Raw genomic sequence first — 20,588 nt, forward strand, 5'->3', positions numbered from 1 at the left:
AATAAGTTCTAGGTGATTGACTTTTAGCTTGGTGGACCATGGAACCCAAGTAATTTACTTTGAATAAATTATCTGTGAGTCCAAAAAAAGTATGTCTTTAAACAGCAGCGATTATAACAACAGAAAATCTTACCCTTAATATCACAGGAAAATAAACAAACAAAAAAATGAGCCCATATAATATTTGAAGCCATGAAATGAAATCATTTAAAAAAACTTCCTTCATTTTAAAAGTGTCATTTACATGTTTTTAATCACAAGAAAATTAGATTTCCACTGTCTCATATCCTTCATTCAGTTTAGGATAATTTTACTCATAGAGATTATCCATACAATAGCTTCAAAGATTTTAAATAGAATGTTTAAAAAGTAGGCTGTGAGTACTTGAAACTTGAAACTTACATTATTGAAATATATCCATATACATGACTCAGAAAAAAAAACAGCAGAACCAGAATTGCATGCTGTTATAATTATTTATGTATGTATGTGTATATATGTAGATATATACATGTATATTTGTATGGATCTGTATATATATATATATGCATGTGTGTGTATGTATGTGTGTACATACGTGTGTGTGTGTTGTATGAGTAAATAAGACAAGGCCAAGCATACAGGACAGGAAGGGGATTTTAAAAAATATTTTCTTCACTTGTGTTTGGTTATAAAAATATTACATGTTTATAATCTTTCAAAGTTTTCAAAGTGCTCTATGTATATTATCCCACTTTATCATCATAACTCTAGTCATTGGTTTTAGTTTCACCCCAATGGGGCAACATGGAATATTCTTATATGGGAATGACATCAAGCCTTTCCACTTTTGGTAGGGTGAAGATTCAGATCAATACTTTTTTAGTTGTATCAGAAAAGCCTTATTATCAAAAACTTTACCTCATACAGAAGATTCATTCAAGTCAACCTCCTAAATGTAGTCACATCCCTCATGATATCCCAAGGAGACAATGGGGTGTAACAGGTAGACACTGACACTTTACAATTTTCCAGGATGCTTTCTGAGAGTTTGGAATGACAGGGAAGGCACAGAATTGCATACCTACTAAGGAAGTTCCCATGAAACTACAGAGATTCACTAGGGTCTGAATCATGTTCTCAAAGATGACTAAATCAAAGTTAACAAACCAATGAGATAACTGGGTTCTACAAACACATGGACATACACATGACAACAACTACAACAGCCTGTGGAAATTTACCTTTTTTGCTGCCTAAGTTATCTAACATGCATTGCCCACACACATCCATAATTGTAGTGCACATGTAAATTCTCTGTAAGCAATTCCTCATTAGTCTGTATGAAGGTTGAAAGACTTATAGAGCCCCAACTGTCTCTATACTCAGCTCTTTGAATTCACAGCTATCACGCTCACTACCCCAAGTCTTCTTCACTACAAGCTGCCTTACAATCTTCCTCATATAACTTGATATCTCAACTTGCATTGGTTTACCTCTTCAGGAGCAAGACTTTATTTTGGAGTTCTGTGCTAATGAGATCCCAGGAAATTATAATGAAGTACATGAAAATGGTAATAACCTACATTTCTATAGCAATTTATGCATTTGAAAAAGTTCTTTCCTCACAATGACCCTGTGAGATATGCAACACCCATTTTATTGTCTTCATCTTCCAGGTTACAAAATTGAATTTCAGACAATTTGTGACTTGCTTATCATCACAGAATTAATCCTTATTGTAACTGGGATTTTTTCTCAAACTCCAAGTCTAGTGACTTTTTCTAACATGAGGTTTCTTTGTTTTTGCTCAGGCTAGAAATGTAGGAGTTACTCTTAAGGCTAAACCACTTTAATCAGAGGATTTTAAGTACTTTATTTGGCCCTGGATTGATTTGCCTCTTTTTGGGCAATCCCCCCCATACACACACACACACACACACACACACACACACACACACACACACCCTAAGAACTCAGAATATTAAAGTGAATTTAGTGCAGGCACCTGACTGGCTCTAGCCCATTGCAGCTTAGAACTCTCTACCTAAAGAGATCCCCCAGCCTCAGCCTTCAGGGCTCAACCTTCAGGCATCAGGGATTACACATATACATCACCAGACATGACCAGTACTTTTAAACTAAAACATAATGCCTCCAAATACTAGAAGAGGGAAGAGGAAATTCTAGCTATATCCAGATATTCAGAAATAGCAATTTCTCCAATTGACCTAATGTGGATACAGTTTTGTCTAGTCGTGATCTTGTGAAGAACTGTCAAACAAGCTCAAGTTGACCAGAATCAGATAAAAATATATTTAAAAATATTTGATAGCTTAAATAAAAACATAGATAAATGTTAATGCCTGGATCTCTAAGTCAATATGTGATCCTCATAGACTTTATGTACATTTTAGTTCCTTTCACTTCAATTTGAGCTGGACACCATTGCTCTAATTACAGGGGTGGGGAACCTGTATATAGTATATTAAATGTTTGTCTTAAACGTGGTAGTCAGAAGGCAATGGAACACTATAGATATGACCTCAGTACCACAGAGTACAGTGGGACTACTATCTTTCTTATCTGAACACTGCAGATAACTTTAGTATTTAGAAGCTTTGGAAAAGAATTGTTATGGATAGCTGAGTTTTTCAGCTTTTATATAATTCTTTTATGTAATTCTTAATTCAGAGATCTGTGATTTAATTCATGTGGATAATTTCTTCACCAAATACAGAGAACAACACATCCATGATATAAAAATATCTGTTCCTTCCCTCCCTCCCAAACAATTTTATATTTAATTCCATTACTTTATGCTTTTAAAATATTTACTCTCTTCATATTAATTCTATATATACTTATATGTATATTGATTGTCTCCTCATTAGAATGTACATTTGTTAGTCAAATTTACAAAAAAAAAATACAAGACTTGCCTTAGAGACCTCTCTCTGGGTAAATCTATGAATCAACTGTCCTTGGTAATTGTTATCCAATGATCTATCTATATTCAACCTGGATGTTTTTTCTATTAACTAAAAGGTTATCATGTTTTCATTTTTCAGATCTCTTGCTCAAATAAAGATCTAACATAGCTACAGCATATCTTCATGTGTTATTCCAGTAGCACATTTTTGTTTGTTTTGTTTTTCAAGGAAATAAAGCTAATTTGAAATGGTCTTATCTTCTTGAAATAATAGTGGCTCTTAGTGATCATCTCTCTTACAAGAGTTTGTAAATCATGTGTTTAATAAGCCATTATAGAATTTTGACATAAGATCACCAATCTGGAATGCCTAGAATCTTTTTTCCTCACATGGCAATATTTGTCTCCTTCCAGTATTCCAGAACCTCTATTTTTTCTATGATTTCTCAAACAGTATTTATACTTCAGAGAGCATATTCAGTTCCTCTAGACCTTAAGCTCTTCAAAAGCTACTGGATACCTTCTGTTTTTTTTTTTTTAGTTTTTCTTAGCAATGGTTGTTCTTCCCATAACAACTTGAAGATCATTGTTCTTAATAGAAAAAAATGAAGGAAAATATAAATTAAGTTCTCTGTGTCATCTGGTAGCACTATGTCATTATTGTCAAGAAGTAATCAAGAAGAATTTCTCTTCCTCATTCATTGTGCATTGAACTTAGATTATTACCAAAAAAGCCTTGGAATTTATGATTTCTGTACCACCATCAATGATCTTTGAAATGTCATATATTTTTGTCCATAATATTTTTTCTAAGCTTCCTTTATAATCTTTGAGGTATACCTAATTTCCAATTAGTGAAAATAATGAATCCCCTGAAGTGGCCACATCATTTGGCTTCCCACTGTATATTTTCATTGGGCAACAATAACAGCATAATTTATGTAATCATGACTTCTAATTGTGTAAATTTAAATACGTGTAAGTATGTCAAAAAGAGTCACTATCTTTACTAATTAGGATATAATTACAGGTACTTGGCACAATGTACTACTTTATTTGTCCTTGGTATCGAACCTATTTTTTCAAATTTTATGACTTTTCTTATTATCTGTGTTGATGAGCACTCTGTTGTTAAACCACTGTATTTTTTATCTTTGTCCTGATCATCTTCTTCATTTGTATGATTTGGACAGTTTGCCATAAAAGCATTTTGCATTTCTTCCATTTTGTTGAGAAACTGGTAGTATCTTCTCCAAAGGGCATCATTTCTGATGCTTCTACTGAATGCTCTCCATTATGTTTCAACAATCAAGTTGGTGAGTTTTCTCTTTCCTAATATATATCATCTTGGCTTATGGCACAATTCTCACTAAATTTTAGATCTTTAATCAAAATTTTGTCCTTCTGTTGCTGTATTCTAGTTGCAATTCCCATCCTGCCAAGCCTTTATGATATCTGTGACATCCTAGAGTTGTTCTTCACACTCTTTTCTATAATTGTCTTTTGAGAATTACTAGGCACCTCTTCTAATAGTATCCTTTTATTGTCACACTCATCCTCCATAGTAATCTTGACATTTTCCTCTGTGCTCTTTACGTTTCAAATTAAATTCCTCAAGATACTCAAATCCCCTGTGAAGTTAGGCTTTTCTTCCTTTGTAGGGTGCACAGGCCTTGCCAAGATCCCATCATTCTAGTATCATAAACTATTGTATAGGGAATCAATAACAACCAATCTTTCATTAAGGCCTGTCTACATAATCAGATGCTTTTTCATATAATCAAATTCATAGACTGTTAAAGATGGAAAGGAACTTGGCAATTATCTATTCCTACCTCACTCCCAATTTTTACAATATATAAACATATAAGCTCCACTTCGACATTCCTGAGAACAGGGAAACTTCTGTCCTCATGTCCTCCTTCATCTTCAAAATGCACAGACTCCAAAGGGAAAAAGTTACAAGATCACCATGATTTACCCATGACCTTAAATTTCCTACCTATGATGTCAAAGTCTCTAAAAACAAAGCTCATGTTTCTTCAGCTATATTATTCATTTTCACATGAATTTACTGAAGGTTCTTTTTTGTATTCATATTATATTTCACTAAATGAAAACTCCAGCTACCTGAGTTAATGAGCTCCCTAAAGAAAGAAAGCCACTCACAGGGAGTGACTTAGGCACTACGGAGATGCAGTCCATTATCTCTCAGCTATCTGCCAATTACATTTTTATGCATTGAGAGTGGAGGGATAGGTACCTGCACTTAAATTTTTATGCATCGCTACTTATCAAAGTGAAATAAATATCAATCAATAGCATTATACTTACAAGAGTATTCATCAAGAGTCAGAGAAATGAAATGCATATCTGTGATTCAATGTTTATTTATCAACTCATCAGTCAGTGAAATAAATCTTCTTTAGGGTGTCTGTTGACATGATTCGTGTAAGGAAAGGGAATACCTGGGGGTTAAACTTGTATGCTGCTAATTTAAGGAGGGAAATAAATATCTATCAATGACATGCTTAGTAACTAGAACAGCTTTGGAGAGTTTGCACAGAAATAGTATTCACCTAAATATCCTTCTTCAAACTTTTCAGCAGAAAATCCACCCTGAATAGTTGATACACCAAGTTTGGTAGTGAGAATAGCAATCGTTATGGGATCAGTGGTCTCCTCAAATGTTTATATGACAGCTGACCACATATCTAATACAGATCACAGAATAAATTGTTATTTGTAAGCAATTTCACAGAAAATTCTACAGTCAGCAAAATTAGGGACCTTGGGTTGGAAGTATCTTATTAAATTGATGAGAAAATACATTAAGGTTCAAGAGGGTCTTCTTATTTCTCCTATATTCTATGACTGAGTAATCTTTCTTGCAACTATTTGCTCCCCAAGTTACCAAATTGTGTGTATGAATGAATACTTTTGAAATGTAGTGGATTTCAAGCAAAATTAAACACTTCAAACCTCTGGGAGCTTGCTTAACTACTGAAATACTATTATAAAGCAAAAAGCACCACATCCAAAGTTTGTTATTCTTTACAGAGTGACCCATGGGAAACTACATAACGTTAAATGAGACCATATAATGCATTTCACAGATCTTGACTATCTGGCCTATTTGGAGAGTTATTAGTTAAAACAATGTCCGTTATTATTGCTTGATATAGGTTTGTTGAAATGTGGAATGCTGAAATGCTATAGTCTGCTATGAGATTCTGGTATATGACTGGTAAGGGAAAAGAATTTCCATCGTCATACTTCAAGAAGTGCTTGTGGGATTCTTCTCTCATTATCCTATGTGGTACTCCCATAAATATCAAATTAGAATCTGAGAACACCATTGGGACCTTGGACAACTCATCTAATTTGCCAAAACTCCTTTTGCAGTAACGGATCACACTTTCGGAATGCTTTGTCATTTCTTAAAAAGATATTTCATTGCCCAGCACTTTTATTGGGATGATTTCCCCTGAAGACTGAAACAATCAGATTCAGTTTGCTTAGGCTGGACTCAGTCATCCAGAAATAAGGGTAGTGTGTATGTATGAAGATAGAGAAAGAAAAAAAATAATTAATGAATATCTTTGAGTACAGCCTCATGGTTATGCAGAACATCTGTGTATAGGATTATCCAACTGGTGTATTCAATGATAAATGGAGTTTACTTATTCTAGGCTTGCATAATTATAAAAGACTAGCTTTTACTACCTCACTGTAGAACTAAACAGTTCCTGAATAAGTAAGTCATTCATAGTTAGAATATATTTATGTAGGGTTGGTTCACTGAGAGTGATTATTTCTGCAACTTCATTTATCAGAAATAGACCAAGACTGGAAGGGCAGGGAGGGAGAATGCACATTTTTCCTTGCTTCGCTTTGCTTTGTTTATATGATACTATGGTTTATTAACTTGCTTTGAAGCTTTTGTTCCTTGAAATCCCAGACCTATTGCAAAATTATGGCAATTCCATCATTGTATATTGAGTGTACTAGGAGTAGGCCTGACACCAATACTTTGTTAAATCGGGTTTGATGTTGAGACAAAGTAAGGTCATCACAAGTCACTGAACAAAGTGAATTTTCTTTTCCCCTAAAACAGCAAGTGCATGCAACAAGGAGGTGATTGCACTTAGCTTCTTTGGATAAAGCCTTCTAGTTGCTACATGAAATGTATCTGGTTAGCCGGGAAGGGTAATCCACCAAGGAGGGGAAGGGTAAGCAGCCTGACTCCAAGTAGGTGGAATTTGTTTTGCCCGTAGGTGACGAGGAAGCTGTGTCAATGATGGAAGGAACTAATCAAGTCCCAAGGAAAATTGTCGTATTCTGGGGAGAAAACTAATGTTGGAGTGCAGGAACTCTGGTCCTATCACACTGTTACTTCTAGGCTGACTTTCTTGGCGGGGGCGGTGGGGGGGAGTTACCATTGTGAACATGATCACATAATAAGTTCAGAAGTTTCAATTTCTAAAATCATAGATAGTTTTAATTTTCAGGGACATATCAGAAGAAGAAAAAAACTTATCATGTAACTCCTGGTCTTCAAAAGAAAATTGAATATACAAATGACAGCATTTGAGATTGGAAAACATGAAGCAAGAGGAATTTGAATATCGTCTTTGATATATTTCTTATTTATATGAACCTTGGTGATTTTAATTGCAAGGAATTGGTCAGGATTGGAATATTCATATTTACCTGGCAAATAAGATTTACAATGTCCAAGATAAAAGACCGGTACAAGTATCTACCATTGCCTTGGTAATGTCAATCATTTAGCTGCTAACTTTAAAAGATTTGTACACCTCCAACGTCTGACTTAACCAAAAACTTTTCAAATATCTCAAATATAAAAAACAAAACTGTAGAGTTTTCTTCACATGATATAAATTGCAACTCATCCAATGCTGCTCATCATGTAAAACTCTATCCTATATTCTCATAAAATTTTATCATAAGGGGTCAAGCAAAATACATTCAATGAAAAGCAAGCTTATTTCAAATCTTAAGCTTGAAAAACAATATTGAGAGCTCTTCTTTGATTTATGAAAGACAGTACAATTATTTGTAGTATAAATCATGTATTATGTTAGGTCATAGCTTAATATAACCATCCGAGGTGCTGATGGTAAAGCTGCCAACAAAAAAAGAAAAGAAAAAGAAATTCTCACTATGATAATTCAACCCACTGGGAAAGAAAATATGAGTGTAATGTTATTTCATATTGAACCAGTAAAGGAAGATTAATTTATACTCAAATTTTACAATAGCTATGATAATATTTGGCTAAGAGAATGGATATAAAGATATATTTTCAATATGAAAACTGACATATGTGAAGTTTCCTGGAGACAGAGTAACAGTATCCTCTCTCCTTCTGTGACAATGTATATGTGTGTGTGTGTGTGTGTGTGTGTGTGTGTGTGTGTGTGTGCACGTGAAAGGTTTCAACAGTACCAAGAGTTTCCTGGAAACTGACAAGAGTCAGGTTAGTTACAAACTTGTCAAGTGCTCAGAAGCTGATTGTACAAGTGGAATCACATTTCTCATCAGATCACTGCCGTGGTTGGCTGAGTACATGCATTAACAATAACAGCAGCCACTTCTGCTTCCTGTTCAGTTGTGGATTGGGGCATCATATAATGAACTAAGGATTAAAATTAAAGTGTATAATTCTGAATTCAAAAAGCTCATGAGGCCATGGATCAAAGAATCATAGAAAATTAGGAGGGGTCACATATGCCGTCTAATGACTAACTGGGGTTCTTAATTTGGGCTCCATTATTTTTTACCTCATTTAGCCTTTGGTTTCCTTTGTAATCCTATATATTTTGCTTTTATGAATTTAAAAATATTATTTTTAGAAGGAGTTCATAGGTTTTAACCATACTGCCAGAGGGGACCATGACACAAAAAAGATGAAACTACCCTGATCTAATCTTACCCAGAGTATGAATACTATAGACAAAATCTATTTTTTTTGGTAATCCAGCATTTAAAGAAAGAAGGAAGAAGGGATGAAAAGAAGAAAGGAAAGAAGGAAGGAAGGGCAATAAGGAGGAAAGAAGCATTTATTAATTAGCTATTATGTGCCATGCGCTGTGTTAAACACCTTATAAATATTGCTATTAATATCCCCATTTTACAGTTGAGGAAAATGAGGCAGATGAAAGTTAAGTGACTAGTCTTGGGCCACACAACTAGTATGTGTCGAAAGCTGGATTGGAACTCAGGGATTCTCAACTTCAGGACTAGTGGTCTATATATTGTGCCAACTAGCTCCCACCTAAGAAAGCTTACTATGCCTTAAAGTGACTCATTTGACATGTAGAATTCTAATTTTTAGTAAGATGTTTCTCTCTCTCTCTCTCTCTCTTTCTCTCTCTCTCTCTCTCTCTCTCTCTCTCTCTCTCTCTCTCTCTCTCTGCTAATGGATACAAGATAAACTTTTCTACTAATGTTATTAATTGATTTTTATTTCCATCTTTCTCCAGTCATAAAGAATGTCATGTCTCTCTTCCACCAAAGAGAGATATCATGTCTTCTTGTAATTTTTTAAATCAAGATTAATCTCAGAAAGTACATATAAATATTCCAAACATATTATATTCACAAACATTCAAACATGCATATGCAATGTTTATGTGTATGCACACATATGTATTACATATTTGGTTAGGGTACATAGAAGAGTGAAAGTTAAGTAAAGCATGAGTTTGAACCTGATTATGGGAGTCAATTTGCTAAGGAAATGGAGAAATATGGAAGACAGAATTTATGCAGAGGAAGAAAAAATAAAAATATACCAAGAATATCTATTTTTGTTGTTGTTTGTTGTTAAGAATCAGCATAGTACGATAAAAGAATCCTGGTCTTGGAGTCATGGGGTCCTGGGTTCACATCCTCCTTTTTAGCTCAGGTACAAATTAATCCCACATCTACTTCATTCATTATTTCTGGTGTCTTTATTTGGGTCTCACAGAGATGCTGGGTAGGTCTATGCACAGGGAGTCAAATGTGCTTCCTGGAATTAGAACCTCTAATCTTCTTATTCATTTCCTAATTTTGCATATCTTTATATAGACAATTGAAGTCTAAGAATTTATGGTTGTCTCCTTTCTTTTTTTCCAAATATGAATTTCCAAACCTATCAACTCTCATTTTTCTTCCTTTATTGTAGCTGCTTCTTGTAGTGTCTAGCTTGGTGGATAAACAAAGTCAACCTAGTCCCTCCCTCTTTAAAAAAATAAAACTATTTTGATTAGAAATTCAAGGCCCTTTAACATACATGCTACATTAAGTATAGTCCATCAGTGGCCAGGAGTCTTTCATCCCTATATTTTAATTTGTTGGGCAGTCAGGTGGTCCAGTAGATAGAGTGCCAGGTCAAGAGTCATGAAGCCAGATCTGGAATTGGGAAAACCTAAGTTTAAATCAAGCCTTAGACACTTTCTCGCTGGTCAAGTCACTTAAACCATTTACCTCAGTTTCCTCATCTGTAAAATGGGCAGAACATTAGTACTTACCTCCCAGTGCTATTGTGAGGATTAAATGAATTAATAATTGAGAAACACTCATCACATTAGCACATATGGCACTACATAATGTTTACTATTAATATTATTCTTATGATCCTGAAGTATAAAACTTCCTCTTAGATACTAGCTTCATAGCAAACTATGTACTTCCCAAAACGAATGTTCTCTTCTATATCTTTTGCCTTCAATTGTAAATGTGAGGGAAACACAACATATACCCCTATAGTCTTCAGCTTTGGCAGTCCTTCTCACTGTGAGATACAGGTTGCAGAGTGGATAGAGTTCTAACCTCTGAATCATAAGGATCTGAGTTCCAAGCCTGCCTCTAACACTATGTATCATACTGGCTGTGTGACCCTAGGCAAGTTACATTGACTCTCAGTGATTTAGGTAGTCTCAAAGATAATAAGTTGTCCAGCTGTAATGGAGAGGGAGTCCTCTGCCTTCAACCCTTGCAGTCATGTGTTCCCTACACAAAGACAATGACAAGTACAATCCCTGTCCCTTCTATTAACATCATTTGACTCATGTGAATCACCAGAATTAGGTGCAAATAACTTCTAATAAGTAAATTTATGAGTGTGTTATTTAAAGAATTATTAACAAATTAGCAAATTCCCTATGCCGTTTTGTTCATTTATATCCCACTTATTTCCAAGAAGGTTTTGTAATTTAATATTTCAAAAAGGTAGGGACCTATATTTTTTGCTGCTGTGGGTGTTCTTCTCCCATCACTGGCACATGGTGTTTCAGAAATCCCTCTACAACCTGGTAGACAATCTGTAAACTTTGCTACAGCTAAAAAAAATTTGCAAGTATATGTCCTACCTGTTGAAGAGTCTCTCTTAGATTAGCTCATTATATCCTTAGGTGACAAAAACACAGGCTATAAGTGGGCCTGCATTTAAAGTTTTGTTTTCTTATGTTTTATTTTTCAAAACATTTCAGGGCCATCAAGAACTTGAATGTCATTAGTATAGCCTTCAAGAAGCCAGGGTCACATGTAGCTCATAATAAAACATCACATCAGGACATAAGTGAAGGTGAGAATTTATAAGACTAAATAATTTGTAAAGAATTACTTTTACATGCCAATAGAAGTCTGTGTGACAAGGCACTCCATTTCCTGACTCCAGGCATTTTCACTGGCTATCTTCATTTCTAGAATGTTCTTCCTCTTCATCACTTCCTGGCTTCTCCAGTTTCTTTCAGATCTCAGTGAGCATCCCAATACCTACAGAAAAACATTCTAAACCCACTTAATTCTAGCGCCTTTGCTCTGTAATTTCTAAGTTATCTTGCATACAGTTTGGTTGCATATAGTTTTTTTTCTGATGTCTCCATCATCAAACGAGCTCCTTGAGAGCAAAGAGAGTTTTTGTTTTTATATAACCCATGCTAGCATAGTGACTGGAATATAGTAAGTCCTTAATAAATGTTTATTGATTGAAAGACTAAATATCTTTCAGAGTCTCACCTTTTTCATCTATAAAACATATTAGCATTTGAACACCTATCTGGCAGGAACAATGTGAGGGAAGTGCTGTATAAGACATTAAACATTTGATAAATGTAAGCTCTTTTTATCTGAGTAATTTGACCCTGTGATCCAATATCTATTGCCAAAATATGAGCCCAATGTAGTGTACAAAGAAATGTGCCTCAGAAATGAGATGGAATGACTGGGGAGGGAAACAACTGAATGCTGAAAGACCAACTGATATCTATAATCAAAGAGAAAAGAATGCAGTAAGTTGGTGAAAAAATATATCCTATAATAATTTCCTATTATGGTGATTGATGAATCTCCCAACTTAAAGTAGTGTCTTATAGAGCATCATTAATTGACTGTGGAATTGAGTTTCTTAAAGGAAAATGTCACATTATTTTCTTATTAATGCTTAACAATTCTTTAATGGGGCAAATAAGATTGAGGTTCCTCATGTAGAAATAGAGGCATAGACGGGTGATGTAATTAATTTACTTGGCAATTCAATAACTAACCTAATAGGAAGTTCTTAGTGATATCTACACAGTTGAGAGCTATTTTACATAGAAATGGGGGAATGTAGATGTAATGACTATTTTATTTTCAGAAAGATAGAGATAATTTGAAAAGAAGGAAATTGTCAAATGGCTAATATTTCAAAGGTCAGAGGAAAATGACCAGCAGGTGTAGCAGAATGCATGATTACAATGAGATCACAATGGACAAGGTTGAGGAGAGGACTTGTTGAAGCCCTATGTATCAAAATCAGTAATGGGAGATTGCTGCTAAAGCCAAATACCTATGCTAGTTGAACCAATGAACACTTATGCTAGCCCCACTGCAACCTCTCTGTACAATGGTGAGTAGAAGGCTCATTAATTTTGGAGACAGAGCTTTTAAAAGAAAGAAGCAGAGTGTAGATGCAATTATTGCTAAATTACTCCTAAAGAAAAGAGCAGCAGCCGTTAAGTGGTTAGTTAGTTTTTATTTATATGCTTATAGAGTGAAGTCATGCAATAGCACCCACTTCTTTTTTTTCTTCCTTCCTGCTTTGGAGTTGTCATTCTTATAAAACAAATGACTAATTTCCCTAGATATCCTTGTGTAACTGAGACTAATGGTCATTAACTCCCTAATGACTGAAGAATATTCTTTACTTTTAGAGTACAAGATACACCTATCATAGGTCAGGTCTTTACCACACATTGATGTCATGTAAAGTCTTTATTTTCAAGGTTCACTTCAATATATTACATTCATGTACTAAGATAAGAGGACTCTGGATTTACTTTTTTAGAGCAAGCTTGGCTACATCACTTCCTGAGTGTACCATAATACCCAAAGAAATTGGTCACATCTCTTTTCTAAAGTTTTAGGCATATGCCACCACTTTCATGTATACTTCCTACTGCTATACATGAGTAATTAGTGTTCCACTTTAACCATTTATCAAGAATTAGGTTTTACAAAGCAATATTTAATAGGAAGGATTGAATGGTTTCCCCTCCCTCAACACCTGGGAAAAACATTCTTCCATTATATTGAAGGAATATAGGATCTCAGTCCCTGGGGAAAATGAGAAGTCAAACATAATGAAAGTTTCTACATAAGATTCATCCCACCAGGTGCACTCCCAAAATGTGTCCTAATCCCTGAATGAGGATGTGTCTCAGTTACTGGTGGGCTATGCAATACCTCCCTGCTGTTCTAGCTGGACAGAAAAGATAGCATGAAGTCTATTCTCTGACCCTCTGGTTGATCACTCTCCTGACCTTATATAGCTCACAAGAACATAACTATCCCCAATCTCACTCGCTAAAAAGGAAGAAAGAGACATAGATAAGAAAGAAGGAATAGCAGGGCCAGGCACTCCCTACTTCATGCCAGTTTTGTGTAAGAGAGACTCTCGAGTTCCCTTCCCCTACTTGGAGGCCCACACCAGTTTATCATCCGTCTATAATGTCACCCAGTCCAGAAAGGATCAGAGCTAAGAATCACACTGTGTTTAACTGGTGCCTTTTGAATTTTCGAGAATTCCAGCTAAATGGTTAATCAACAATTTCTCTCCTCTTCAAATGCTTAACAGACCAGAAGTAACCACAGAACAACTCCCAAACCAGAGAGATGGTTACCTGAATTGTATATCATCATGCCATTCTGGAAACACACCTTTTGCACATGGGTGATTCAATCAACTCTCCTGTTAGACTTCTTGTTGTCATTTTTCAGTCATGTCTGACTCTGTGACCTCATTTTGGGGAGGGTATTTTGGTTGTGATTGTTTTTTGTGGTGGCTTTGTTTTGTTTGGGGCGGGGGGGTGGGGCAGAGGGCAAAGATACTCCAGTGGTTTGCTATTTCTTTCTCCATCTCATTTTAAAAATGAAGAACTGAGGGAAACAGGGTAAAGTGACTTGCCTAGGTTCACAAAGGTAGTAAGTGTTTAAGTCCAGATTTGAACACAGGAGGATGAGTTTCCATGGATTCAGCTCATTGCTCTATCTTACATTTCTTAGCTGTGTTTCCTGTTACACCAACCAGGAAAAAATTGCAAGGTTATGTTTTGGGGAAAGAAATTGGGCTGGATGAAACTCCATTCTTTAAATGTATAGAAGCACAGAATTTTCATGAGATAAGCAGCTAAATTCTTGAAACTAGAATCCCTCATTCAATGTACAGTTAGAATGTAGTTGTCTTCCAATCTCTTCATTTTACAGATGAGAAACTGAGTGTAACAATAATGTTGCTTGCTGCTACTGTGGGGGTGAAAGACCAATAACACCAGCACACAGGAAGGCTGCTAGCACAGGTCCTTTGATCTGCTTTTCTGAGGAAAGCAACTTTAAGGGTTAACAATCTTACTTTAATTAAACATACATGTATCTTTCACTTAGTTCAAGAGAAAATATCAGCACCCTGAACTTTAGAGCAAATACAAACAGAAACTACAAGCAGAAATTATATAAACTGAGCAAATAAACACAAATTGGTATATCCATAGCAGTACATAGTTACCATAGAGAAGCACCAACATATGGGTTTTCAAAGCTGGGGGCGGGGCGAGGAGCTGCTTCAATGGCTTACCCAGAGTTTTATCACTAACACTCTTTCTGTGAATGTGTGTCCAAAGGCAAAACACTGAGGTTGGCATTTTGTCTTTGGGGGCTCAGAGCTCTTATACCCAGTTCAGGGCTGTGAGGACTCAGAGCCTACTTAGCAAAAAACATGTGGGGCCTGGGGCCTCACATCTAGTTAGTGAAAGGGTGTGGGCCTGCCTCTAATCAGGCTTCCATTTGTTGGTCCCACCTGAGGCCTATTCAATGGGTAGGAAAGCTCTTTCACTTACATATTGGCCTTACACTGAGGATGAGAAAAGTTAAATAATCTCCTTAGGGCCAGACTGCTACTAAGTATGTAAAACAGGCTTTGAACTCAGGTCTTCTTTTTATTATTCTTTTCAATACATATTTTTGCAAAATATTTTCCAATTACATGTTTTAAAAGTTTTTAACAATCATTTTTAATATTTTGATTTTCAAATTCTCTCCCTCCCTCCCCTCATGCTCCTTGAGAAGGTAATTTGATATTAATTATATATATAAAGTCATGCAAGATATATTGCCATATTGGCTGTTACAAAAGAAAACCTAAAACAGTAAAAATGGAGTAAAATGGGATTCTTCAAGCTTAATTCATAGCTCATCAGTTCTCTCTTTGAGGGTGGATAGCATTTCAAATCACGGACCCTTTAAATTGTCTTGGATCATAATCTTGATCAGAGTAGCTAAGTCTTTCACACATTATCATCCTTACAATTTTGCTTTTACTGTGTGCAATACTGTCCTGGTTCTGCTCATTTCACTTTGCATGATGAACTCAGATCTTCTTGACTCCAGGTCCAACACTCTCTCTACTGCTCCACCTAATGACATTATCCTAAGTGTGTGGAAAAGGGGTGGGGGGGACGGGGTTCACACTTAGAACTAGATGCTTCTAAGATAGTCAAAAGTTAAACCTTAGCATGGAACTATTCTTTTTAATAATATAAGGAGTGAAATAAGGTTTCCAGAGAATCATGAAAGAGCTAAAACAATACCTCGTCTTTAAAAGCAAAAGCCAAGCCCCCAAATATCCATGGATTGTGAGACCATCTGGGTAAGGACAAAAAAGAAACATGCATGGCTATTTGAAGCTGCTTAAACACTGAGCCCATGAAGCTGCCAACATGGCTTTATGTGACTATAGTAATTGAAAAACAGAAAAAGAATGCCAAAAGTAATATGAGTGATTATGTAAGTAAAAGTTATCTGGGATAGCATAAGAATGTTGCATGCACTCTTCTGTCTCCAGACTGTTTAAATGTGTCATTAACTTTCAGTTAAATTACATATAAAGTTAATCTAAAAGTTTCCCCAGGTCAGTATCTTGATTTGCTCCCTACACTCAGCCTCCTCCCCTGCCTGGTGAATTAGAAGTTTGGAATTAACAGTCTGTTTTTGCAAAGTAGAAACACCATTCCTCTCTTCAAGCCAACTCCCTGTGCCTTTGATATTTCCTTCAACACTCCCCCTACTCCTCAACTTTATCTGTAATCCAGAAGATGGCACTACTCCGTCCATACCCTCATCACTGGACACTACTTCTTTTGCATTCTGATTAATTTCCTAGGCTCAGAATAATGATTTTTAAAATATGCAGTGAAAACAGCTTTCTAATGTCTGACCTCATAACTCTACTTTCGTCAGCTACCAGTGAGTCATAATCTGTTTTACTCCTAACTTGCTTGTCATAGAAATGGCCCATTGGGGGAATTATTCATGAGTGAGAGGAATTCATTTATTCATTAATTAGTTCATTCACCTTTTTTATTACTATGAACTTGAGAAATATCAACAAACATGAATATTTCTCTACAAAGAAACAAAAAAAGAGAAAGCTTAAAGAATGTGAATCTTTAAATACAGTTTATTTTTTAAGGGAGGGGATATTTCAAATTTAACAAGGCATTACCTATTCTCCCCATTTTTCTGTGATTTATTCTGAACAATCTGCTTTTCTTTTTCTAAAATAATAATTGTTAAACCAAACAAATAAAATTAGCTTTTCTGTATACATAGCAGAACAGAAAAGGAAGATTGTATACGAATCTACAGATTTATATCGTATAAAGCCTGCTTTTCTTTTTTAAAATATGTATTCAACATGCAACTTCTACAGTTGTCTTGATTGATATTTTCCAGTCATCACTTTTTCCTGAGTGCATTAAAATACACACACACACACACATACACACACACACACACACACACATACACACACATACACACACATTTTTAATGAACTGCTTTCCTTTTGTTTTTTTTTTTCCATTTTCTTTGGAAAGAGGTCAACCTGACTCTAAGCCCAAATCTCACTATTTCATCTAGCTGCCTCATGACAATTGTCATGCCACACCAGTTTCTGCCTGCTTTTCACAGTCATAGAGTATCAAAGGACACATCAAAAACTTTCATATAGAGAGGAAGGAAGTAAATCCAGGCCTCTACTATGGAACTGCTCCACACTTCATAGATCCTCATGTTCTCCACTCTCCCACATGATGCACTGTGGATCACACAAAGGATTAACTAACATTGAAAGAGAGTGTGAAGCTGATATAAATAGCTGTACCTTTCCTAAATGAGGCAATGTTGACTCTCACTGATTTTCTTTTTTATGGTGGAGTTATGCTAATTGTTTTGTTTTGTTTTTCTTATGTTTTCATTCATAATTACATATAAAAACAATTTTAAACAGCTTTTAAGAATATTTTGCATTCCAAATTCTTTCCCTCCCTCCCCAGACCTTGAGATAGTAAGCAATTTGATAAAGATTAAACATATGTAATCATGAGAAATATATTTTTATATTAGTAATGTTCTGAAAGAAAACACAGACAAAAAAAAAGAAAGTGAAAAATAGCATGGTTTGACCTGAATTTGGACTCCATCAGTTCTTTCTCTGAAGCTGGATAGCATTTTTCATCATAAATCCTTCAGGATTGGCTTGGATCACTGAATTGCTGAGAAGATCTAAGTCATTCATATTTGGTCATCATACAATATTGTTCTTACCATGTCAAATGTTCTCTTGGAATTGCTCCCTTCACTTTGTATCAGTTGATGTAAGTCTTTGCAGGTTTTCTAAAATGATTCAGCTTGTCCTTTCTTATAACACAATAGTATTCCATTAAAATCATATACCATATATTGTTCAGCCATTCCCCAATTGGTGTATATCCCCTCCATTTATCCCCTACATTTTAAAGTCTTCACTATCGCAAAGAAGAGCTGCTATTGAAGTTTTTGTACCAATAGCGCTGTCTCTCTCTCCCTCCCCCACCCCTCCTCTCTCTCTCAACAGTGTATGAGTGTCCCAATTTCCCCACATCCTTTGCAACATTTATGATTTTCCTTTTCTCTTATATTAGCTAATTTGACAGGTGTGATGTGGTACCTCAGAGCTGTTTTAATTTGTATTTTTCTAATCAATAGTGATTTAAAGCATTTTTTTCATATGACTATGGATAGCTTTGATTTCTTCTTCTGAAAATTGCCTATTCATAGCATTCAACCATTTTTAACTGGATAATGACTTGTATTCTAACAAATTTGAATCAGTTCTCTATATATTTAAGAAATGAGGCCTTTATCAGAGATAATTGCTGTAAAAAAATTTCCCAGCTTTCTGCTTTTTTTCTAATCTTTGTTTCATTGGTTTTGTTTGTTCAAAAGCTGCTTAATATAATCAAAATGATTCATTTTCCATCTGTTAATGTTCTCTGTCTCTTGTTTGCTCATAAATTCTTCCCTTCTCCTTGGATCTAACAATTAAACTATTCCACTCTCTCCTGATTTTCTCATGATGCTACTTTTTATATCTAAATCATGTACTCGTTTTGACTTTATCTTGGTATATGGCTTAAGATGTCTGTCTACACCTAGTTTCTGATGTATTGCTTTACAATTTCCCAACAGTTTTGGTCAAATAGTGAGTTCTTGTCCCAAAAACTTGGGTTTTTGGGTTTATCAAATGCTAGGTTATTATAATTATTTACTGCTATGTCTTATGTACTTAATCTATTCCATTGATCCACCACACTATTTCTTAGCCAGGACCAAACAGTGTTGATCATTGCGGTTTTGTAATATAATTTCAGATCTGGTATGGCTAGTCCACTTTCCTTTGCATTTTTTTCATTAATTCCCCTGATACTCAACCTTTTTTACTTCCAGATAAATTTTATAATTATTTTTTGTAGATCTAAAAAATTTTGGGTGGTTTGATTCATATGATACTCAATTAGTAAATTAATTTATATAAATTGTCATTTTATTATACTGGTCCCCCCTACCATGAGCAACTGTTATTTTTATAATTTTACATCTGACTTTATTTGGGTGTGTCTTAGCAGGTGGACTCCCAAGGATTTTATATTGTCAACAGGAATTTTAAGTGGTATTTCTTTTTCTATTTCTTGCTATTGAACTTTGTTGGTAAAATGTAGAAATGTTGGTGATTTATGTGGGTTTATTTTACACCCTGAAACTTTGTTAAAGTTGTTAATTATTTCAATTGTTTTTTCAGTTGATTCTCTAAGCATACCATCATATCACCTGCAAAAAGTGATAGTTTTATTCCCCCCATTGCTGATCTAATTCCTTCATTTTTTTTCTTCTCTTATTGTTGTAGCCAGCATTTCTATTACAATATTGCATAATAGTGGTGATAACGGACAGCCTTACTTCAATTCTGATCTTATTGGGAAATGTTCTAGCTTATACTCATTACAGATAATGTTATTGATGGTTTTAGATAGATACCACTTACCACAATAAGGAAAACTCTATTTATTCCTATCTTCTCTACTGTTTTTAATAGGAATGGGTGCTATATTTTGTTGAAAGATTTTTTGGCATCTATTCGGATACTCATATGATTTCTGTTGGTTTTGTTATTGATATGGTCAGATATTGTGATAATTTTCTTAAAACTGAACCAGCCCTGCCTTCCTGGTATAATTCCCACCTGGTCATAGTGTATGATCCTTGTGATGCATGTCTTTAATCTCCTTGCTAGTATTTTATTCAAAATTTTTCCATCAATATGAATTAGGGAAATTCTCTCTAGTTTTTTTTTCTCTTCAATTTTTAGGTATCAGCACCATATTTGTGTCATAAAAGGAGTTTGGTGGGACTCCTTGTTTAGCTACTTTTCCAAAAAGTGTTTATTGTGGAATTAATTATTCTTTAAATGTTTGGCAGAATTCACGTTTGAATCCATCTAGCCCTGAGGATTTTTCTTAAGCATTATTTTGATGGCTTGTCCAATTCTTTTTCTAAGATGGGGCTTTTTGATTATTCTATTTCCTCTTCTGGCAACATGAGAAATATATATTTTTAAAAGTATCCATCCATTTCACTTATTAAAATTTATTGCCATGTAATTGGACAAAATTGATGCTAATATTTGCATTCATTCCCTCTTTTTCGATAGTTTATTTACCCTCTTCATTTTTGATACTGCTAATTTGGTTTTCTTTTTTTCTTTTTTTAATCCAATTAACCAATAGTTTATCTATATTTAAAAAAACCAGAT

This window comes from Trichosurus vulpecula, chromosome 5 (assembly GCF_011100635.1).
Source record: "Trichosurus vulpecula isolate mTriVul1 chromosome 5, mTriVul1.pri, whole genome shotgun sequence".
Taxonomy (NCBI): Eukaryota; Metazoa; Chordata; class Mammalia; order Diprotodontia; family Phalangeridae; genus Trichosurus; species Trichosurus vulpecula.